Consider the following 25,488-nt stretch of genomic DNA (forward strand, 5'->3'; position numbering starts at 1 on the left):
TCAACTACTCAGTGCAGATGGAGCCATACTGCTGAGTGATAAGGAGCAGAAAATGTTCTTTTTTTCTTTGTTTTGTACAACATGTTCTATTAATGAAACATTAGATTTCATAATTTGTATAATCTGCCAAGTCATATTTTTTCACTTATATTGGCTATATATAGCTAGTGAGTGACTGAGGCAGGATTCTAACTGATGTCTTCCTCACTTCAAATCCAACACTCCATCCATTGTACCACCTTGCTACCTCAAGAAGTTTCCTCATTTTATAGGAAAGGAAACAACAGATCAAAGAGGTTGAATGAGTTCTCAGGGTCACACAATTATAAAGCAGCTCCGGCAGGATTAAAATTCAGGTCCTTTCCCTAAGTATATCATTCAACCCTCTAAGTTTTCTACCTGCTTAAGTGTTAGCTATTCAGCTTTGAATCATCTAAAAATTTTGTAAGTATTTTACTAATGTCTTTAAGATATGGATAGAAATGTTACGTAGAACAAAGTAAATGGCAAAAATTCACAGGGACACCTCCTGGAGACCTCCCTCTAAGTTGATATCAATCCATTAATCACTGTTCTTTGGATCTAGTTATTCAATCAGTTCTGAAATCAGCATGGCTTCAGAAAGGGCCAAGGTGTTTGCAGCCTGGCAATTCCCGAGAAATGCCAGGAAGAGAACAGAGGTCTGTATACAACATTTGTAGATCTGACCAAGACCCTTGATACTTTCAATCAGGAGGGCTTCTGGAAAATTTTGTCAAAATTTGTGGCCTGAAGAAGTTGATCTCCCAGTCCCAAGTGAAGTGAAATAAGGCTGTGAACTTGCTCCCATGCTTTTTAGCATGATGTTTTCAGCCATATTGTCAAATGTTTTCAGTGAGAATGAACATGGCATCAACTACCGCACTGATAGTAAATTCTTCAATTTGAAAAGGCTAAAAGCCAAGATAAAAGTGGAAGGAGTGTTGGTGCATGATTTTCTGTTTGCAGATGATTATACACTCAATGCAGACTCTGATGCTGAGATGAAACAAAGTATGCATCAATTCTCTGCTGCTTGTGCTAATTTTAGCCTAATAATTAACACCAAGAAAAGACAAGTATTCCATCAGCCACCATCACACCATTCATATTTGGAACCATCAGTTAGAGCAAATGAAGAAGCTCTGAATGTTGTGAATAAGTTCACTTACCTTGGTAGTATACTTTCCAGGGATGTATACATTGATAAAGAGGTTGACATTGCCAGAGTTAGTTCAGTTTTTGGGAGGCTCCAAAAGGAAAGTGTGGGAAAGAAGAGATATTCGATTGACTACCAAACTGAAGGTCTACAGAGCTATTGTGCTGACCTCATTGTTGCATGTGAAACTTGGACAGTATACCAGTGTCAAGACAGGAAAGTGAATTGCTTCCATTTGAATTGTCTTAGGAAGATTCTGAGGATCACCTGGCAGGATAAGGTACCAGACACTGAGGTCCTTACTTGAACTAAACAGTCAAACATTCAAACCACTTCAGAGAGTGCAGCTCCAATGGATTGGCCACATTTTTCAAATGCAAAATGTATGCTTGCCAAAAAGACTATTTTATAGAGAATTCACACAGGGCAAGGGTTCACATGGTGGTCAGAAGAAATAATACAAGGACATTTTCAAAGTCTCTCTTAAGATCTTTGGAACTGATTGTGTGACATGGGATACACTGACACAGGACCACTCAGCATGGCATGCCCACAACAGAGAAAGTGCTGCACTCTATGAACAATGCAGAACTAAAACAGCTCAAAGGAAACACAGAATGTGCAAATTTAGAATATCCACCACAGATATTCACATGGACTATTTGTGCCTGACCTGTGGTGGAGCATTCTGAGCTCATATTGTTCTGATCAACTGTAGTCAGACAAATTGAAACTTGACTCTAGCATTGTGATATAATTTTGGTTCTCCTTGAGAACAAAATATGACAACAACAAACCAACCAACCAACCAGCTTCTCTTTAAAAGAACAACAAAAACAACAACTTAAAGATTATAATGGAGCAGATGGAACCTAATGACTTTATGAGAAACCAAGAAATTATAAAACAAAACGAAAGGAATAGAAAAGTAGCAGACAATGTGAAATATCTCATTGGAAAAACAACTGACCTGGAAAATAGACCTAGAAGAGACAATTTAAAAATTATTGGATTACCTGAAAGCCATGATCAAAAAAAAGAGCCTAGACATCATCTTCCAAGAAATTATCACTGAAAACTGCCATGATATTCTAGAACCAGAGGATAAAATAGATATTGAAAGAATCTACGGATCACCTCCTGAAAGAGATCCCAAAAGAAAACTCCTAGGAATATTGTAACAAAATTCCAGAGTTCCTAGGTCAAAGAGAAAGTATTGCAAGCAGCCAGAAAGAAACAATTCTAATATTGTGAAAATGCAATCAGTATTACACAAGATCTAGAAATTTCTACATTAAAGAGAACATAGGGTTTGGAATATGATATTCTAGGGGTCAAGGGAGGTAGGATTAAAACCAAGAATCACCTACCCAGCAACACTGAGTATAATACTTCAAGGGAAAAACTATCATTCAATAAACAGAGGACTTTCAAGCATTCTTGTTAAAAAGACCAGAGCTGAAGAGAAAATTTGACTTTCAAACACAAGAATCAAGAGAATTACAAAAAGGTAAACAGGAGTGAGAAATCATAAGGGGCTTACTAAAGTTGAACTGTTTACATTCCTACATGGAGAGATAATATTTGTAACTTTTGAGCCTTTTCTCAGTATTAGAATAGTTGGAGTGATTATATACATATAGACAGAAGGCACAGGGTGAGTTGAATAGGTAGGGATGAAATCTAAAAATATAAAATTAAGGACTGAGAGAAGAACATATTGGGTGGGGAAAGGGAGAAATAGAAAGAGGCAAATTACCTCACATAAAAGAGACAAGAAAAAGCTTTTTCAGTGGAAGGGAAGGAGGGGGTGAGAGGGAAAGAGTGAACCTTACTCTCATTACATTTGGTTGAAGGAGGGAATAACATGGACTCTCAATTTGGTATGAAAATCTATCTTATACTACCGGAAAGTAGGGGGGAAGGGGATAAGTGAGGTTTGGGTGGATGATAAAAGGGAAGGCAAATAGGAGGAGGAGATAATTAGAAGTAAACACTTTTGAGGAGGGATAGGGTCATAGGAGAGAACAGAATAAATGGGGGGCAGGATAGGAGAGGGAAATATAGTTAATCTTTCACAATATGACTGTTATAGATGTGTTTTGCATAACTACATATGTATAACCTATATTGAACTGCTTGCCTTTTCAGTGGGGATAGGTGGGGAAGGGAGAGAAGTTAGAACTCAAAGTTTGAAAAATGAATGTCAAAAATTGTTTTTATATGCAAGTGGGAAATAAGATTTCCTGGCAATGTGGTACAGAAATCTATCTTATCCTACAAGAAAATAGAGGGGGATAAGAGAAGGGAGGGGTGTGATAGAAGAGAGGGTAGATTGGGGGAAGGGGTAATCAGAATGCATGGTGTCTTGGGGTGGAGGAGGGGAGAGATGGGGAGAAAATTTGGAACTCAAAATCTTGTGGAAGTGTTTGCTGAAAACTAAAAATAAATTTAAAACTTATGGGAGGATATAGATAAAAATGAAAATTAAAATAGAATTAAAATTTCAAAATAACAACAAAAACAAGAAGACAATCACATATCTCTGTGTACAGAGAAATCCACCCTCAAAGATTTTTTGATCACTGGCAGGGACTCACTAAGCAAATCTGCTAGTCCTTTCAGTAACTTAGGATGTAGCATATCTGGGCTGAATAATTCAAACTCATTGAAAGCAGATAGATTTTTTAATATGATGAATTCAACTTCCTGCCATCCATTTTTATTCTTCACTTCCTTGTCTGAAGATTATTCTTCTCTTCAGAGAAAATGGAAGCAAAATAATATGTTAGTAGTTTGAATTTCTGTTTTTTTATTATCTACTGTTATTGTGGCTTCATCTGTTCTTTGATCTTCCTCTTTTCCCCAACATTGCTAGAGAATATATATATGTGTGTGTGTGTGTGTGTGTGTGTGTGTGTGCGCGTGTGTGTGTGTGTGTGTGTACATATGTATATATATGTTCTCAGAATACATAGCAAATATATTAGCTATTGCTATTCTTATATGAATATTCTAAATTCATTATTATAAGAATATTCTTGTAAGAATATTCTATATTCTTATATTATATTCTTTCTTTTTTATGAGTTCACCTACAGTTACCTATTACCTAATAAAGATATTATGGCTGATCAGTTTCTTCACAATGTTTGCTTTGAAAAATTATTTGTTTTTTCTTCTCCATAATAGCAATTTCAATTGTTCATAATTTCTTTATTTCATTTCTTCTCTTGTCTCTTGGGTCACCTTATCTTGGTAGAATTTTTGGCTGTGAGTTATTATCTAGGATTTTATTGTTCTCCCCAAACCTAGGGCAAATTTCACACTTTGTTCAAATGTCTTCTCTTTTGCTCTTATGGAATCCAAGAGAGTATATTCAATTCCTTTGAGTAGTTTCATCATCCCTACTTCGGCAATTACTTCTTCCTTATTGGTCAGAATCAGGTCTAGAATAACAGTTCCTATTATTGCTTTCTCTGCTTTTTGAAGAATGAAATTACCATTAATAGTTCAAGAAAATACCAATCACTCCTTGTTTTTCAGAGACAGAGAGCTGGATGGAGGGACACAGGAAAAAATAATGGAAAAAGAGAGAGAGAAAAGGGGGGAGAGAATACTAAGAAATGAACATATAACTGAAGCTTCCCATCACTATTCTAAGATATTTCTGATCCTTTATCCTGAGTTCCTCTTCTATTTAAACCTTCCATGATTCTCCAATTCTGAGATTTCTTTATTTGAGCCTATTTCCTTAATATGCAGTGCTGTTCTATTGCTTCTATTATCTATTCCTTTACTCTTAAATAAAGTATATCCTAAATTTTTCTATCCAAAGTATGGGTCTCATCTTATCAATGTTCATGCATTTCTGGCCATTTTTATTCTACACTGCATTGTCTAAATATTATTCTCCTTTGCAGAGAAAATGGAAGTAAAAAAAAGAGTTGAGTAGTCCTAGTACTGGATGACTTTTTTCTAGTGGCACTTCTGGATTCATATCATTCCTTTAAATACAAGAATGAGTTTTCTTACTGCATTGTCCAGTTTTATCTTGTTAGAGAATCTTCCTATGCCAAGCGGAGAATTTATATGGTCTTTTTTGCCTTTCACTTTTTTAAGAGAAAGCACATATTCTTGTACTTACTTTTTACATATGTAAATATAATTACCAGAATCTTTTATGGTGAACTTTATGATTTGGTTAATTTTTAAATACAGAATTTTAGAACACAGTCAGTTCTAAGTATGAAGATGGGAACTTTCATAATTATTAATGGATGCTTTAAAAATTGAAAACCTAATATATTAATTGCATAAGAACTAAGATAGGAAAATCTTTTTAAAAAATTATTTTGTTTTCACTGTTCTACAATCACTTCCATATATCTTAGATTTTTTTCACCTTCCTTCCCGCTCTGTTCCCCTTACCTACTCATTCCATCCCTGAGAGGGCATACAATTTTAGAGAGGTTCTACACATACATTCCCATTAAATACATTTTCACCTTAGTCGTATTGCATAGAAGAATTAAAATGAATGGGAGAAATTGCAAAACAAAATAAAACATAATACAAAAGAAAATGGTCTGCTTCATTCTACAATTGAATATCATTTTGCCTCAAGAAACCATTAGGAATTTTTTAAGTCCTTGCATGGCAATGAAGTACTAAGTACTAAGAAAAATTCCTCACACACTGTGGTTGTTGCTGTGTACAAAGCTCTCCTAGCTCTGCTCCTTTCACTAAGGAGTCATATAAGTCTTTCCAGGCCTCTCTGAAGTCTTCCAGTTTGTCATTTCTTATAGCAAAATAGTATTCCATTACATTCATATACCACAATTTATTCAGCCATTTTCCAACTGATGGGCATCCCCTTGATTTCCAGTTTTTGATCTCCACAAGGAGAGCTGCTATAAATATTTTTGTATATGTGGGACCGTTTCTCATTTTTATGATCTCTTGGGGATATAGTCCTAGAAGTAGTATTGATGATGGGTCACAGGATACGTACATTTTTGTAGCCCTTTAGGCATAGTTCCAAATTGCTCTCCAGAATGGTTGGATCAGCTTACAGCTCCACTGACAATGAATTAAAGTTCCAACTCTCTCATATCCTCTCCAACATTTATCATCTTCCTGTTTTGTCATGTTAGCCAATCTGATGGGTGTAATGTAGTATCTCAGAGTTTTTTTGATTTGCATCTCTCTAATCAATAGGGATTTAGAGCACTTTTCATATGACTATAGATAGCTTTAATTTCTTCCTCTGAAAACTACCTGTTCATATCCTTTGACCATTTATCAATTGGTGAATGACTTGTATTTGTGAACATTTGACTCAGTTCTTTATATATTTTAGAAATGAGGCCTTTTAAGATAGGAAAATCTAAAGAATATAAAATTCAAAATATACAAAATAAGAAATGCAATGATTTCACAAATTAGATTTCCTTCCATTAAGCCTAAAAGAAACATTTAAAACAAGAATAAACTTTTACACTAAATTAAACTGGTGTTCATTAAAGTGGTCTCTGATGAGGTAGTCTGGTGTACTAGAAGTGCACTGAATTCAGAATCAGAGAACTAACCCTCTCCCCCCCCTACCCCAACCCCAGTAATACCTGGAGTGATGTAATGGTTGGAAAAATCAGCTCACCTTTCTGGGCCTCAATCTCTTTTCTTGTAGAATAAGGAGTTTAAACTGAATGATTCCTAAGATCCCTTCAAGACTTAAATTTCTGAATGAGAAATATATCAGAAATGTGAATTATACCCAGAGGAAGCACTCTCCACCCCTTTAACCTCTCCTGATTGGATGGCTCCTCCATTTATGGAAGGTGCCCAGGCCAGTCAAGTCTTCTTCCTCTTCAGACTGCATTCCAAACTCATCTTACCATGGACTAAGTACCTTTCTTCCACTTTCCCACTTTTCTTCTTCCTTTTATGTATTTTCTATTGGCTCCTTGAGGACAGAGACTCTCTTTCTTTCTACTTGTATTCATATTCCCAATGCTTGGCACATGATTAGCCCTTAATAAATGCTAATTGATTAGTTTTAATTACCCAATACTCTTATTTTATTATTTATTATTACTTTTATATTTATTATGATTTTATTAATTTTAATTAAAATATAAAATATTTTAATAAAATACAAAATATTTTATATTTATCATCATTTTATTAAAAAGGAAAAAAAAAACCCAGTACTTGTCAAGAGCCTGGCAAACAACAAGAGGAGAGGGGGCAAGAAATGCTACATTTTTTTTGTTGGGTTTTTTTGTAGTCTAACAAAAGCTATATGGGCTCTTATGAAATGTCTGCCTAGAAGACTGAGTTTCAGATTTTTGTTTCATTTTTAACAATTACTTCACACATGTAGTGACAGTTTCATAAACATCTATAGATCATAAATATGCAGTATATGGATAGGATACTGCAATATAGTGCAAAGGATACTGGATTTGAATGAGGGACCTCTGAATGAATTCCGGTTTTGCCACTAATTGTCTCTGTAATCATGGCCTTAATTTCCTCATATGTGAAATGATGGACTTGGATTAATTCACTGTAGGCAAACTATTACCTGACAAATCTGGATCACCACCAATTTTTGTACCTGCCAATAAAGAATGATTTTTACTTATTTAACATCAACAACAACAACAAGTTGTTGGCCAGATTTGGCCCTCAGGGTGTTGTTTGACAGCTCCTAAACTATCCAATGCATAAGGTCCATTTGGCTCCAAATGCTATGATTATTTGAATCCCAACATTTCTTTCACTAGTAAGTCAATTACATTAGAAAACTTAATACTTAGGTTAGGATTCCAAGGAATAACATTTGTGTGTGTGGCATACAAAAATCTTGTATATGTTTATATGTTACATTTATATATTTCCCCCAAAATATGAATTTTTAGAGTGCTGATTGAATTTTCTACCATTTAAATAAACTCAGGACTCAGTGGAGCAGCCAAACCATTTTCAATTTTATTCTGGTTGGTACTGGATTTGTAAATCAATGAACTTATTTGCATAATCTTATTTTGCTATGCAGAAAAGGATAATAGATACAATTTATGAAGTCTTAATATCTAGTTTAATTCACAGCTTAGCCTTCTTTTCTCAAGGATGTTATGAAAATTCTTATTTAACATTAAACTTAACTTACTTCTGCTGGAGAAGACTGTAGCAGAACATGTTTACAAATGAATGGAAAATTGTTAATTAAGTGCCAGTTCTTAGAGATACAAATAAAAAGTAAAACAGTCCTTTCCCTCAAGTAGTTTTTATTCTAATAGATAAAGAAACAACACAGTGACTGAAATGGGGGCCAGAAGCCATAGGAATTTAATTTAAGCTGCTGTTCAGTTTTGTTTGGCCCTTGTTCGCTTTTGTTTTTCAGTTGTTTGCTTTTGTTTTTCAGTCTTGTTTGATGCTTCATGACCCCATTTGGAGTATTCTTGACAAAGATATTGGCATGGTTTGCCATTTTTTTCTCTACCTCATTTTGCAGATTAAGAAACTGAGATGCTCAGGCTTCCGTGACCTGGCCAGGGTTACACAGCTAGTAAGTATTGGAGATCAGAATTGAACTCAAGGATATGAATTGTCTTGACTCCAGGCCTGTTCCACCTAGCTGCCCTGAAAAAAGACACAGGACAGTCATTTATCACCTACTTCCAGGAAACAATGGCAATATTGATTTCTTTATTATTCTCAAGTCATTCCAAAGAATTAAATCCAAGGCTTAGAACCTAAGTTTGCTATGTGAGGCAGAAAAAAGCTTAGATATTGTCTGGGTAGATGACTTATTCCCTTGCCCAAATTCAAGATAATTTTTGTGTTTTCTCAAATAGGGAGTTTGCTATCTCTGATCAGGTCAGTTGGAACAGTATGGAGGTTACTAATTATTTCCTGTGAGGATGGGAAAAGAGACTGCATTTGTAATTTCATTGGCATAGGAGACACACAAGGGAGAAATTTTCTCCTACTAGGGTAGGTGAGCACCTTTCTCTACAGTTTGGAGTCTCAATTTCCTAGAACACTGAGATGCCCAGTGACTCCTTCAAATTCATATAACAATGCCACTCTGTATGAGAGATAGAGCTTGAACCTCAGTCTCCTGTATTCTGAGACTGATTCTCTCTCTGTAATGCTAGTCATGTGACAATGACCACCATGTTTTCATGATGGAGCCTTGCTTTTGTACTCAGTGTGAATTTTACTTGGTGGTAATTCTATGCTCACCCTCAATTTCCTGATCATATTTTTTTCCTTATTTTTCTACCACAGGGGAAGGTTTTTTTTTTTTTTAATTTCTGCACAGGGGGTTGAGCCAAGATGGCAGGGTAGAAGGACATACCTCTAGAAGCTCTCCCTCCATAGCCCATAAAATACTGGTAAAAATGACTTTAAACAAATTCTAGATCAGCAGAAGCCACAAAATGATAGAGTGAAAGAGATTTCCAGCCCAAGGCAGCCTGGAAGGCCAACAGGAAAAGTCTCTCACACCAGATGCAGAGCAATTGCAGCCCATAGAGCTGAGGTCAGCTTTCCCCTTGCTGTGGTAAGGACGGGACTGGAGCAGGCTTCAAGGAGCTAGCAGCAGCAGCTGCAGGTCCCAGATTTCTCAACTCACAAATGCTAAAGATGGTTTCAAAGGTCAGTGAGAAAGTTCTTTCACGTGGGTAAGAAGGGAACACAGAGTTCTAGCCCTGGCCGCAGGCAGTGACGGCTTCCATCGTTAGAGCCCTGGCCTAAAGACCATGGGGGAATTGAGCTGCTGATCTGGATCTCAGCCCTGAGTGGTGGCACTGGGATGAGGAGGAGTGCTGGTAGGCTGGTGGAGCTGGTGGAGGCTCTGGAGAGGGAATTCTACTCACAGATCCTGGGCAGAAAAGAGAGCTTGTAGTTGCTCCTAGACCACAGTGCAGGTCAGGAGAGAAATAAATTCCTCTCCCTTGATTGCACCACCTTGGAGGAACTGAGAACTTACATGTCCCCAGAGTATACCCTCCTTTTGACAAAAATCTCAAAAGTCAAGTAACTGGCATGGAAAATGCCCAAAAAAGGGAAAAAATAAGACAATAGAAGGTTACTTTCTTGGTGAGCAAGTATTTGGATGAGGAAGAACAATGTATACCATCAGAGGAAGACCTAAAAGTCAAGGCTTCTGCATCGAAAACCTCCAAAATAAATATGCAATGGTCTCAGGTCATGGAAAAGCTCAAAAAGGATTTTGAAAATCAAGTAAGAGAGGTGGATGAAAAATTGGGAAGACAAATCAGAAGGATGCAAGAAAATCATGAAAAATGTGTTAAAAGCTTGCTGAAGGAGACCACAAAAAATGCTGAAGAAATTAACACCTTTAAAAATAGAATAACTCAAATAGCAAAAGAGGCTCAAAAAGCCAATGAAGAGAAGAATGCTTTAAAAAGCAGAATTAGCCAAATGAAAAAGAAGGTTCAAAAGCTCACTGAAGAAAATAATTCATTAAAAATAGAATGAAGCAGATGGAAGTGAATGATTTTATGTGAAACCAAGAAATTACAAAACAAAACCAAAAGAATGAAAAAAATTGAAGATAATGTGGAAAAACAACTGACCTGGAAAACAGATCCAGGAGAGACAATTTAAAAATTATGGGACTACCTGAAATCTATGATCAAAAAAAGAGCCTAGACATCATCTGTCATGAAATTTTTAAGGAAAATTGCCCTGATATTCTAGAACCAGAGGGTAAAATAAATATGCAAAGAATCTACCAATCACCTCCTGACAGAGATCTGAAAAGCGAAACCCCTAGGAATATTGTAGTCAAATTCCAGAGTTCCCAGGTCAAGGAGAAAATATTGCAAGCAGCCAGAAAGAAACAATTTGAGTATTGCGGAAATACAATCAGAATAACACAGGATCTGGCAGCTTCTATATTAAGGGATCAAAGGGCTTGGAATATGATATTCCAGAAGTCCAAGGAACTAGGATTAAAATAAAAAATCACCTACCCAGCAAAACTGAGTATAATACTCCAAGGTAAAAATGGTCATTCCAGAGCTGAACAGAAAATTTGACTTTCAAACAGAAGAATCAAGAGAAGCATGAAAAGGTAAACAGAAAAGAAAAATTAGAAGGGACTTACTACAGTTGAACTTTTTACATTCCTACATGGAAAGATAATACTTGTAACTCCTGAAACTTTTCTCAGTATTTGGGTAGTTGGAGGGATTATACACACATGGACACACACATACGCACACACACACACATATACACAAAGGGCACAGAGTGAGTTGAATAGGAAGGAATGATATCTAAAAGATAAAATTAAGGGGTGAGAGGGAAATATATTGGGAGGAAAAAGGGAAAAATGAAATGGGTCATATTACATCTCATCAAAAAAGCAAGAAAAAACTGTTTCAATGGTGGGGAAAAGGTAGAGATGAGAGGGAAAAAGTCAAGCTTGCTGTCATCACATTTAGCTTAAGGAGGGAATAACATGCACATTCAATTTGGTATGAAAATCTATCTTATAGTACAAGAAATAGGAGAGAAAGTTATAAGTGGGGTATGGGGGGGGGATGATAGAGGCGAGGGCAAATGAGAGGAGGGCAATAATTAGAAGTAAACACTTTTGGGGATGGACAAGGTCAAAAGAGAGAATAGAATAAATGAGGGGACAGGATAGGATGGAAGGAAATATAGCTAGTCTTTCACAACATGACTATTATGGAAGTCTTTAGCAAAACCACACGTATATAGCCTATATTGAATTGCTTGTCTTCTCAGTGGGGATGGGTGGGGAGGGAGGAAGGGTGAGTAGTTGGAACTCAAAGTTTTAGGAAGGAATGTTGAGAATTGTTGTTGCATGTAACTAGGATATAAAAAATACAAGTAATGGGTATAGAAATCTATTTTACCCTACAAGAAAAGAAGGAAGATGTGGACAATGGAAGGGAGGAGTGCAATATAGAAGTGAGAGTTGATTGGGGCAAGAGGTAATTAGAATGCACGGTGTTTTTGGGTGGGGCAGGGGAGACATCTGGAGAAAATTTGAAACTCAAAATCTTGCGGAAATGAATGTTGAAAACTAAAAATAAATAAATAAATTTAAAAAATAACTTTCTGCATAGGCTACAGAGCTTATTTTTCTCTATTTCCACTTGAACATTTCATTTATTTTATAGCTCAAAGATATTAATTATATGCTTGCAGGGATTGGGTTTAAAATAACAAAATCAAATTTGCAGTCATTATACATTCAGTATCACTAAACCAACAACTGTTTGTATGTATGAATGTTTCCAAAAAAGAATCATGTATGAATTTCATTTCTGGGTTCTAGAAACAAAATTAAAGAGAAAGTATCTAGTCTTTGAATGACCCCTTTTTAGATGTAACTAGGGGATAGATTCTGGGCATTTACTTCAAGGTGACAAAAAAAGATCTCCACCTCAAGCCCATTTCCTGATGAATTATTTTACCCTTCAAGTGAAAGAATTTTTAATTATGTTTCTGAGGTCCATCTCACTTACTGTTCTTTCCCTCTTTTGTTCACCAGCAGAATCTTTTCCCACTGAAGTTTTTTGCTCTTTTTATACTTTTGTGACTTCTTTAATGTGATAAAAATACACAATCTGAGTTATATGGTAGAAGGTAAGTGATCATAGAAATGAACTTGGATGCAGAAGATCTGGATAGACTCACATTAGTCACCTACCAGACTCATATCTCCTTGTGCAGGTCACTGCCATTCTCTGACCTCAGTTTTACTGGATTGTAAGGAGGGAACAAACATTCATTAATCACTTACTATGTGCCAGTTACTGCATGATGAACTTTGACTTTGATGTGATGATAAACAAAAACTAAGGGATAGAAATTAAATTCAAAATGTCATAAAAATGAATGATTCAAACTAAAGATAAATAATTTTTAAAGAACTTTTAATAGTATCTCATTTGATTCTCATGACTCTGAGGTAGGTAGTTATGATGATTTCCATTTCACAGTTGAGGAAATTGAGGCAGACAGAGGTTAAGTGACTTAACCAACATCATGCACCTAGTAAGTGTCTGAGGTAGGATTTGAAGTCAGGGCAACTCCAGGCCATTAACTCTGCCACCTAGCTGCCTCTAACATGATCTCTTAGGTCTTTTGTAGGATTACCATTTGGGTATTAGTTAGTTGAGTGCTCTAGGATTGAGAAAGTACTTACTTTACAAACACTTGAGGTAAGTAAGGTAATAAATAGGATTCCTCTTTCACATCATCACCTTGGCCTGTGCTGGACTTTTGGATTTGTTGTATGGTGAGACGTATGTATGATCATTTGAGTCTTCTACCTATCCCAATTCAACATGTGCAAAGTATGTACCAGACCCTCCATATAGATTGAATGATGGGTCTTCTTTTTTGCTACATTTACAATATTTTCACAACTGTTTCTCTATTAAGCCTACAGTGATTTTGTTGGGTTTTTGAGGAATTAGATTGCAGAATCATTCTAATTAAATAGAGCATTGTCTGGAAACATGACATTTTTAAATTTTAAATTTAAAAAACTTTCCTTTATCATATGTCAAAAGGAGCAAAGCTCCTTAGTTATTACCATGGGAATTGTCCAGAGTTTAATCGTATCCTGGTTGTTTCTGTCTGGTGTAACCAGGATCAAGGGTGGCTTCTCTGGGAATTCTGAACAAGTGAAGACAACCTGATAACATTTTAAGGCTCCTTGTGATTACTGGGCTTTGAGAAAAAGAAAAAAAGTTAGTTTCCCTTTATGGTATTTCTTGTATTCTACCCTTTCCCCATGAAATAATTGCTCATATTTATATAACAGTTGAGAGTTTACAAATATCCTACTTCCTGTATCCTTTTAACCTCATTTTGAACCTTTCAATAATCTTCCAAAGAATTTACTTATATATTTATTATGCTTACCTCATAGATGGTAAAACATGCTGAATTGCATCACCTTAAATGGCAGGGTAGTAGTTCTAATAGTAACAATAGCAATAATCACAATACTAGCTAGCATTTATATAGTATTTAATGTTCTGGACCATGAAGATTTCTTATTTACATTTTTTGGACATTATTTCTTTTTTGAATTACTCTGAAGTTTCTTGTTGCTTTTCTAGGTTCTTTAGGGGAATCCACAAGATTCTGTCTTTCATTTGGCACTATTGTTTCACCTTCACTTGTACCATAATATTTTTAAAAAGCATATTTTCTTTTAGAATTTATATGTTTTTTCCTTCTGACTTTGGATTTGTGTCTGTTGATTTTGTCTATTTATATACTGTCCTTTTATTGTGGTCTTTCGATGTCTTTGGTGTATTAGATTAAAAAAAAAATTTCCTCTTTGGTCCTGCTCTAATTTTTGGTAAATAGATAAGGCTGGGATATAAGGTTACCTCAATCTTCTAATACTGAGAAATATAGGATTTGCTTTTCTGGGCTCTTGCTGAAGTAACCTTTAAGGAAATAAGACTGACTCTACCTATGTTTCAGTTTCCCTTTCTTTCAGGTCAGTTGTAGCCATTACACTGGCAACCTTCCTGGTTCTTTCCCTCATGTGGCTCAGCAAATATTTGCTGCTTCTTATGGGATAGGAGTTGGTTATTTAATGTCCTGTGAGTCATTGCAGCCTTGGAGAACCCCTAACCTAGGACCAGACCTTAGTGAAAAGGTAGTATATTTTCACTCTTCTCAAATCTCATCTGCTCACCTCCTTTGCTTCATGTAACTAGGCAGAGTCAGCATCTGTTGCTTTTGAGGAGTTGTGAACTGTGGAAAATGTTCATACAGAATACTTAAATAAGCTCATGAGTTTTCTTATACTCTTGCTACAGCTGTATGGAGAGGATGCTGAAATAATGTTTTATTAATGTCTTCCAGTGTTGTAAAAGTAATTTAAATGGAAATATCTTTCTCCTTGACTAATAGTCCCTTATGATCTGCTGAAATCACCTGGAAGCCTTGAGTTTGCTAAAGAGGCAGAACAGGAAGGGTGGAGCAGAACCAGAAGGAAATGAATGAGTGTGGTCAGATCAGAGGGCATAGAACACAGGCCAACTGACATAGATCAACTGATAAAGTGTGACAGTTGATAGTGAGAAAGCCCTGGATGAGGGAGGGGAAGTTTGAGAATGACTTTGCCCCATGCTGTGATCACGTTTATTAACTTCTTGGTCACCATGAGAGATTTTGTGTTCTGGTGCTGGGATCTGGCTTTCTGGTGTTTAAATAATTGTTTTTCTTCTGCCTTCTACATGGAGAGTCTTTTATACTTGGCTATTGAGACCTATGCTGGCATATTCGTAGTCACCACTAGTGCTGTGAATATTGCCCTGGCAATATATTTAGTGTCATGAACAGAATCACAAGGTATAAAATCTCTATTTGGAGGCAGAAATGATTTAGAGGAAGACATTGATATGCCAAGATGGGAGGATTTACCATATTACTTGCTAACAAGTGAGTGGGTTAAAAACACTGGATCCTATGAAAACTGTGAAGCGAGGTTACAGGAGGGGGAACTTGGAGATTTGGAAAACCATTTGCATGGAATATCAATAAGACCAGGGAAGGAATTGGCAGGGGTAAGTAGGAGAGATTGGATTTTTACTAATGGCTTACTGTATTATGTGTAGAAACAGAGATGAGCTGCTTAAGGAAAAAAACATTTAGATGGAAAAGGAGTACAAGAGCAGTCTGGGGTGGGGGTGGGGCATCTCAGGCAGAAAGAAAGGCTGTTCATTTGGCTCAGAAGAAGCTGAAGGCTAACAAAAGAAATGCATATCTGACCTTTGTACAGATCCAGGCTAGTTGCCTCAGTGATAAAGGAAGTGAAATAATTTTAGAGGAAGAAGTTTCTCAGTCAGAAGCAGGCCTAATAGTGAGGCAGAAACAGGAGAACCAAGGAGGTAACTCAGTGTTTAGGGAAATAATTGAGGATTTTACTCAGCAGAAGGTCATAGAAATTTTGAGTCGGTTCACTCAAAGGACGGAAGAAATGTTAATATCTTGGATGATGAGAACCAGAGATGATGGAGCTGGAGGAATAGCTATAGATCCCATTGACTGCCTGAAATTTATAGGTATTAGAATTCTTTTGTACAGCAAACTTTTAGAGATTACAATATGCAAGGAAGCAACAATGCAACTAATCTGTTAGCTTTGGCTGCAGGAGGCTGCAGTAGACATTATCCTACTGACTCTATGTGGCTTAGTGGAGACAGACCCTGGTATCACTTAGGGATTGTATAAGAAGTTAAAGGAGGAGGTAACAAAGACTGCCATAATGATCAGAAATGCAGATACATACTATGATATTCCCTTTGCAGTTTACCATAGGAATTTAATAGTGAAGATGGCTCCTTCTATTTATAAGTACTTGATTTTGAATCTAATAATTGAGGAAATAGGGCACCCTCTTTCAGAGGTATTGGACAAGATCTCACAGTTAGGTGACTTAGGAGACTGGGGAAAAGACAACATTGCTGGAGAGAGAAGAGTAAATACCCCCTGGATTCAAATTTAGAATAAATTGACAAGGAGAGAATTGTTTACTGCTCTATTGAGATCAGGGGCAGATTTTAGAAGCATGTATAGTATTTCAACTAATGAACTAGACAGAATGTACTGAGAAAAGAGACTTGATACAACATTAAAAAGAGAAGTAAGAACTACCCCTACAGATCCTGCTGAACCCTTGTATCCAAGTTTGTCGCACCTACAGGGAGAATAGGAAGTTGGCCAAACCCCAGCTCAGATCAGGATCAGCATCTCAAGGAATACATGTATTGGCTGGAGTGACAGATTCTAATTATCAAGGAGAAATTATTGTAACATTCCAAAATTTAGGTGATGGACTCATACAGTTTTGTAAAAATGATAGAATAGTTCAAGTGATTATTATTTCTTGTGAAGCAAGATCACTTCTGAAAACTTATCCTCCTTTTGAAATAACTAACAGAGGAACTGAAGGATTGGGCTTTACTGATGAGTAAAATCAAGAGCTAAAGTGTGGGTAAAATGGAAGTCAAATGACGTTCCAAAGGCTGGAGAAATTATTGCACATGGAAAAGATAATACTGTAACTGTTGTTTATTCAGGAGAGGACGATTACCAAATTGTACCTTTAACTCATATATACTACCATGAATGAGGCTAGGATAATGGGTTTATGGACTCTAGAACCACAGCTGACCCTATATCTAGCCTGCTTCTGGTTATTGTTTCCTTGTTTTTTTTTTAATTTTTGTTTGTTTGTTCTTTTGGATTTTCATCTGTTAAACTTGTTTCTAGCTTTGTTTCCTAGTACCCTCCACCTGCAGATGCCTGATCGCTTAAGCCAGATGTCATTTCCTATCCATGAGGTGATGGGTCATCTCTGGACCTGAAGGTAACCAAACTCTAGATGCCAGCTAAAGAACTGATCTTTCAAATGGGACCTCCTGGGGGCAGGGACAGTTCTACATCCAATCTCAGCAAGAAATGATTGTGGAAGAAGAGACCTTTGCCTCTTACCCCAAGATTTTGGGCCCCATTTGTTGAGGGGGAAATGATGGGGTGCTTGTAATACCAGTTGCTCCACTGACCTATTTAATGAATATGAAAGATCTTGGAGCTGAATGTATTAGTAATTTAAATGGATAGATCTTTCTCTTTAATTAATAGGCCCATATGATCTGCTTAAATCACTTGGAAGCCTAAGTCACATGTGGTAGGAGGAGCTTGCTAAAGAGGTAGAATAGGAAGGGTGCAGTGGAATCCCAAGGAAATGAGTGAGTGGGATCAGGTCAGAGGGGATAGAACACAGGCCAACTGACACATTTTGACAGTTGATATTGAGAAGGCCCTGGATGAGGGAGGAGAGGTTTGAGAATGACTTTGTCCTCTGCTGTGCACATGTTTATTAACTTCTTGGTCACCATGACAGATTTTACTTTCTGATTCTGGGATTTTGCTTTCTGGTGTTTAAATAAATGTTTTTCTTCTGCCTTCTATATGAAGAATCTTTTATATTTGAGAATTGAGAACTATATTGGCACATTCGTAGTCATTACCAGTGCCGTGAATATTGCCTTGGCAATACAAATGTTAATACATAAAAGACTTTACCTTGTTGGAGATTCTGGCTTCTCCTGCAGATTTTTTCTTCTGCAGATAATTATTCTACATCTCATACTTAATTCATTTTGGGAGAAGGGGTTTGGAGGGTTGATAATTTCAGAAGAAAATAATGTGCCATCTTGCTGGTCACATTGCCTAGAAATCTGATATTATTTCCTGTCTGTGTATACATACACACACACACATACTATATATATATATATATATATATATATACATATATATATATATATATATATATATATATATATATATATACATACATAATATTTCATATGTATCTGCAGTATGTAATAGATCCCTGCACTTGCAGTCAGAAGACCGAGTATCAAATCCTGGTTTTGCTAATCATCATGTATGTAACCATGAGCAAGTCACTGTTCTTTCAATCTTGGTTTAATCATCTGTAAATTAATGGAGATTGTATCAGATCAGGGTTAGGGAACCTGCAGTCTCAAGGTTACATGTAGTGTCTAAGTCTTCAAGTGCAGTCCTTTGACTGAATCTAAACTTCACAGAACAGATCCCTTAATAAAAAAGATTTGTTCTGTAAAACTAGGCTTCAGTCAAAAGGCTACACTCAGGGACCTAGAAAGCCACATGTGGCCTCGAAGCCCCAGGTTCTGTACCCATGTACTAGATGATCTTTAACATTCTTTTCATCACTAAATACAACGAAACCATTACATCGTAATTCTGCTAAGTTTTTTGTTCAAATTTATAATTACTTAAGTGAGGGCTTTTATCTTACTTAGGAGTCTTAAGACATATAAAATTATGTTGACATTTCAAAGTAGGGACCAGAGTCACTTAGAATCTCACCTGGATTCAGACATGCAGAATTCAGCACTTAATATTATTGTTTGTAATTCTAAGATAAATATCCAAATTTTATCAGTTAACCAGTCACCCAATGCTTTCCTCTCCTTTGATCTCCCTTATCAAGTCACTAGATTTTACTAATTTTTCTTCATGAAGTCTTCCAACTTTTTGCTTCCTTCACATTACTATTTCTCATATACATCTCATATGTATATCATATGTCATGACATATCATATGTCATCTCATAACAATACATCCAAAACAAAATCCATCACTCCCTCCTGCCTCCACCTGCTAGGTCATTTCCTTAGTTCTATAAAGACACTATCATTGACTAGCCATACAAATTCCTACTCAGAGAGTCCCTAGGTACCAATAACTCAAAAGACAAAGTTTTCACCACCTTAGTCCTTGCATAGTCAAATGATTCAATATCAGAAACTGATATAATTTTGTCAGTGGAAACGCAATTTAAGATTTGTGCATTACATGCCCTTTGCCATGGCGTGCTAAGGATAATGGGACTATTCAATCTGACTTTTAACTCCAGCTATTCACAGACATTCATTTTCTCTTTCTAGTAAAAAGTAAGCTTTTTGGAAGCAGGAGGAATCAAGTCAACAACATTTATTAAGTACCTACCATGTTCTAGATACCATGCTAAATGCTTCCAAAATCAAGAAAGATTAATATAGTCTGAGATTTTGAGGAACCTGCAATCTAATTGGGGAGACAACCTGAGTGCAACTATGAACAGACAATATATGGGATGACTTGGTGTTAACCAACGAAAGAAATGTTGAGGTAGATTACAAAAATCTTATACAAGGTAAGATTTTAACTGGGATTTTAGCTAGGAGGAAGAGATAAAAAGGAGGAAGAAAATTTCAAATATGGGGGATGGTAAATAAAAATGCACAGTCTAGAGATGGAATATCTATGTGAAAAACAGCAAGGAGGCCAATGTCACTGGATCAAAGAACATATGGTTAATAAGGTATAAAAAGATTGGAAATACAGGAGAGGGCAAATTATGAAGATTTCAAATGTCAGAGGATTCTATATTTTATCCTAGAGATAGAGAACCTCTGGAGTTTACTGAAAGGGTGGAGAAGGTTATTGATATGGCTAGATGTACCTTAGGAAGATCAGTTTAATAGTTGATAGTAAGATGAATTGGAATGGGGACAGACTTGAGGTAGGGAAAACAATTAGTGGTGTACATATGAGGCAATGAAGATATTCATGAAGTTGGTGGCAGGGTTACAGTAGGGAAAGGGATGTATATATATATATATATATATATATATATATATATATATCTTTATGTCGTGAAGGTAAAGTAAAGACTTGGCAACAAATTGTATATATAAGGGGGTGAGACTGAGGAGTTGAGGATGACACCTAGCTTGTGAACCTGAATGACTAGAAGAATGGTGCTGTCCTCAACAGTATTAGGAAAATTATGAAGAGGGAATGGTTTTGTGGGGGAAAGATAAGGGTCTCAGTTTGGGGTATGTTGAATTTTAGAAGTATATAGAATATCTAGTTCAAGATGTCCTTTAGGTAATTGGAAATGCAATTCTAGTGGTTAGGAGAGACTTTAAGCCTTCATAACTAGATTTGAAAAATATCCACCAAAAGATGAAAGAGAATATGTTGGAGCTAATTAAAAAAATCAAGAAAATAACATAAAAAGTCTGGGACAGAATATTTGGGGATACCCATAGTTAGTAGGTGTGGCTTGGATCAAAATTCAGCAAAGTGGACTGAGAAAAGCAGACAGAGAGGCAAAAGGTGAACTAGGAGAAAGCAGAGTAATGGAAACCAAGTGAGAAGAGTGTGGTTGAGCCAAGGATTGAGAAAAGACCATTTGATCTGGCAATTGAGAGATCATTGGTAATTTTGGAGAGAGTAGCTTCAGCACACACATAGAAAATACTTGAAAAATTGTCCAGTCCTTCCTTCTTTGCCATTCATATATCACAATTTGTTTAGCTATTATTTCATCTATGAGAAGTCACTTTTCTTCAAATAGTTACTATTATAAAAAACACCATTAGTAATATTTTTATGAGACCTTTTTATTTTTATCCTCTTTGTCATATAGTCTGTCAGTATTACTATATAAAACATCATTATGATCACGTAACATCCCTGCTTAGAAATGGTTATCAAGTGCTTGCTTTGGCAGCACATATACTGAAATTGGAATGGTACAGAGAAGATTACCAATGGCACCTGCACAAGGACGACATGCAAATTCGTAAAGTGTTCCATATTTTTAAATTGTTCCCCAGATGATAAATGGTCAAAGGATATGAACAAGAAGTTTTCAGAGGAAGAAACTGAAGCTTTCTATGGTAATATAAAAAATGCTCTAAATCACTATTGATTAGAGACATGCAAATCAAAACAACTCGTAGGTACCACATAGTACCTATCAGATTAATTAACATGACAAAACAGGAAAATTATAAATATTGAAGATGTGGGAAAATTGGAGCACTGACACGTTGGTGGAGTTGTGAATTGATCCAACCATTCTGGAGAGCAATTTGGAACTATACCCAAAGGGCTATAACAATGTACATACCCTCTCACTCATGAAAACCAGTTCTAGGGCTGTATCCCAAAGAGATTATAAAAATGGAAAAAGGACCCACATTATAGAAACGTTAATAGCAGCTCTTTTTTGTGGTAGCCAAGAATTAGAAATTGAGGGGATGCCCATCAATTGGTGATCGATGAACAAGTTTTGGTATATGAATGTAATGGAACACTATTGTGCTCTAAGAAATAATGAGCAGGTAGAATTCAGAAAAAAAAAAAAAAGCCTGGAAATAATATATGAGCTGATGCTGAGTGAAGCGAGCAGAACCAGGAGAACACTGTACACAGTCACAGGCACATTGTGCAATAACTGATTTTGATAGACTTAGTTCTTCTCAGCAGTGCAAGGATATAAGACAATTCCAAAAGACTCATGATGGAAAATGTCATCCACATCCAGAGAAAGAACTATGAGATCAGAATGCAGAGTGAAACAGACTATTTGCTATCTTTCTTTTGTCATCTTTTGTTTTGTTTTGTTTTCTTTCTTTCTCGTGGTTCCTCCCATTCATGTTAATTCTTCCATACAACATGACTAATGTGAAAATATTTTTCATGAGAATGTGTATGTACAGCCTGTATTACAGTGCATTCCATCTTGAGGAGGGAGGGAGGTAAAAGAGGCAGAGAAAATTTAAACTTATGAAAGAGATTGTTGAAAAATAAAAATAAATAAATTTTTAAAAATGGTTATCAAACAAAATTGAAAATCTTTAGTTTGTCATTCAAGTCTTCTAAGTTTGGATACTAACCAACTCTTTCTCTATTGCTTCTCTAAGCCAGTGGGCTACTCATTATTTATATGTCATTCTTTCCCGCCTCTAAACCATTGCTTATATCATTCCTCCCACCTTTAATGTCCCCCACTTGCTCATTTCTACCTTTCCAAAACTTACCCACCCCTTAATATTTAGCTCAAAGTTTATCCCCTCAGTAAGGCCTTCCCTAATCTCCCTCTTCTAGGTCACTGTAGCACTTTAAAAAACATTTTTTTATTTATTTCATTAAATATTTCCTGATTACATGTATAAAAAATCTTAAAATATATTTTTAATTTGAGGGTGAATTCTCTCCCTCCTTCCTACCCCACTCCTGTTCTTGAGAAGGCAAGCAATTTGATAGATTATACATGTGAAGTCATGAAAATACATTTCCATATTAACCATGTTGCAAGAGAAAACACAAACAAAATAAAATAATAACAATAAGGTTTTAAAAAGTATATTTCAATTTGTATTTAGGGTTCATCAGCTTTATCTCTAGAGGTGGACAGCATTTTAGATCATGTGTCCTTTGGTATTGTCTCAAATCATAGTCTTGATCAGAGTAGCTAAGTTTTACACAGGTTGTTGTACAGCATACAATGTTCTCCTGGTTCTGCTCACTTCACTCAGCATCAGTTCATAAAAGTCTTCCCAAGTTTTTCTGAAACTATTCTGTTTGTTATTTCTTATAGAACAATAGTATTCCATCACAGTCATATACCATAATTTGTTCAGTCATTCCCCAATTGATGAGCATCCCCTCAATTTCCAATTTTTTTCCACCACAAAAAGAGCTGCCTTAAATATATTTGTATAAACAGGCCTTTCCCCTTTTCTTTGATTTCTTTATGATACAGATCTAGTAGCAGAATTACTAGGTCGAAAGATATGACTCTCTTACAACCATTTGGGCATAGTTCCAAATTGTTCTCCAGAATGGTTGGATCAGTTCACAACTCCACTGATAATGCATTATTAGTGTCCCAATCTTTCCACATCCCCTCTAGCATTTTTCTTTTCCTTTTCTGTCATGTTAACCAATCTGACAGGTGTGAGGTGGTATCTCAGAGTTGTTTTAATGTACATTTCTCTAATCAGTAGTGAATAGAACATTTTTTCACACTATAGCACTTTTTTACCTGCCTAATGGTATAAAGTAAATACTACTTTGTAGTAGAAATATTTGAACATATGCCATATTACTGAAGTTGCTGGCTAGGGTCACGTTTTCTTCATGGCTATATCTTTGATAGCGTCTACCCTTGAAAAAATCAGGAGACCAGTAAATTTCTGTCTAGTCAGTGGCTAAGTGGAACTGATAGGATCTAAACCTATCAGGTCTTCAGGACATGCAAGAAGCTTATATTTTCATTTTTTTTTTGAACAGTGAGACATCTTTTTAAAGGCTGCATACTGGTCAAGTCAGCTTTAATTTGAACTGTTTCAATTCTTTTTTTAAAGTGCTTGCAGTCATGATGACATGCATTTTTTTTAAATCTTAAAATGAATCAGGAAATTAAAGTAAGATATCCAACAAGATTCTGAAAGTAATATTCTCTTTCCGTACAGAATCTCAGGTGCTACAAAATAACTACAAAGAATATTTAACAAGATGTACATATAATCATTTTTCTTTTCCTGAGAGGCATCAGCCCTCTACTAGGGTACTAGGGTATGATGATAATCTCAGTCAGAACCACTCAATTTGCATGATTTCTTCATGATTACAGAATCTTAGAGTGGAATCTGGTTAGGAAAAAATAAGGGTTTGTGTTTTGTTATTGGGTTTTTTTGGTATATTGGGGATAATCAGGAAGACCAGCAAAGGAATATTCTTGCTCCTCAGGGTAGAAGATAGAAGAGAGAAGCATAACTACTCATTTCTAGCTTTGTTTCAGTTTTTGGTATGTGTGTGTGTGCTAAGGAAAAACTCTACCTAGCACAAGGCTTTGAATTAAGTAAAAGTTAGGCCCTCATCCAATGCAAATTATACCACTGATTACCAAAAGAACTGGTATATGTGATAATAGATCCACTTGGGACCTCTGAAAAGTCCTGAAAGGCAGAACTAGAAAAGGCTAAATTTCCTGATCTATAGGAAAAGGTGAACCTTGACTGATTTCTCACAAAATTTTTTATCTCTTTGAAGAGAATGGATAAGAACAGACGTATATTTACTGATGATATACCTTCCTTTCCTGAGTATTCTTTGGGTAATTACTTAATAGATTTTTCTCATAGGTTAAAATTATGATGATATCTGATATTTATATAGCATTTTATTGTTACAATGCATTTTATGTGTTATAAGAGTAATAAGAATACTAGTCAATACTTGAATAGTACTTCAAAGTTTTCAAAATGCCTTGCGTAGATTTTCTCATTTGAGTCCTAGATGAGTGATAATACAGGATTTATCACCATTTCATATATAAGGAAAAGGAAGCACAAAGAGTCTATGTGACAAGACCCATAGTTGGAAAAAGATTTTCAGAAACAGGATTTAAACCCGACCATTTATTAAGAATCAGGATCAAAATTTTTGGTTGATCTGTCACTGTCTCCCAGTAAAATTTTCTGTGAAAGTTTCATTATGTCATGTAATTCTCAGCTCTGAGGTCCCAAAGGATAGCTATTCCAGTGTGTGTGTGTGTGTGTGTGTGTGTGTGTGTGTGTGTGTGTGTGTGTGTGTGAGTGTGTGTGTGTGTGTGTGTGTGCTGCTTCTATGGAGATAAAATTAGGACAGATAAAGGGAGAGAAAAAATATGGGCAGCATGATGAAAAATAGAGCTAAAGGGTAGAGAAAAATAGGGAAAGAGCTAGGTAGAGAGAAAGCAACTACTTTTTAAATGGGCAGGGAGGAGAGAGAAAATTGAGAGGTGACAATGATCTACAGTTAGTGTTATGCCATTTATCTCAGTAGAGAAAAAATTATTGAAAATCAGAATATACCTGAAAGCTTT

General features: G+C 35.9%; 1 non-coding gene across 1 annotated transcript; it reads left to right on the forward strand.

The window, feature by feature from the left end:
- Positions 1-21,326: 21,326 nt before the first annotated feature.
- LOC140515072 (U6 spliceosomal RNA) lies at positions 21,327-21,434 on the forward strand. The gene has a single exon (XR_011970834.1). It is a non-coding gene; the product is annotated as a U6 spliceosomal RNA (small nuclear RNA).
- Positions 21,435-25,488: the final 4,054 nt, after the last annotated feature.

This window comes from Notamacropus eugenii, chromosome 7, assembly GCF_028372415.1.
Source record: "Notamacropus eugenii isolate mMacEug1 chromosome 7, mMacEug1.pri_v2, whole genome shotgun sequence".
Taxonomy (NCBI): Eukaryota; Metazoa; Chordata; class Mammalia; order Diprotodontia; family Macropodidae; genus Notamacropus; species Notamacropus eugenii.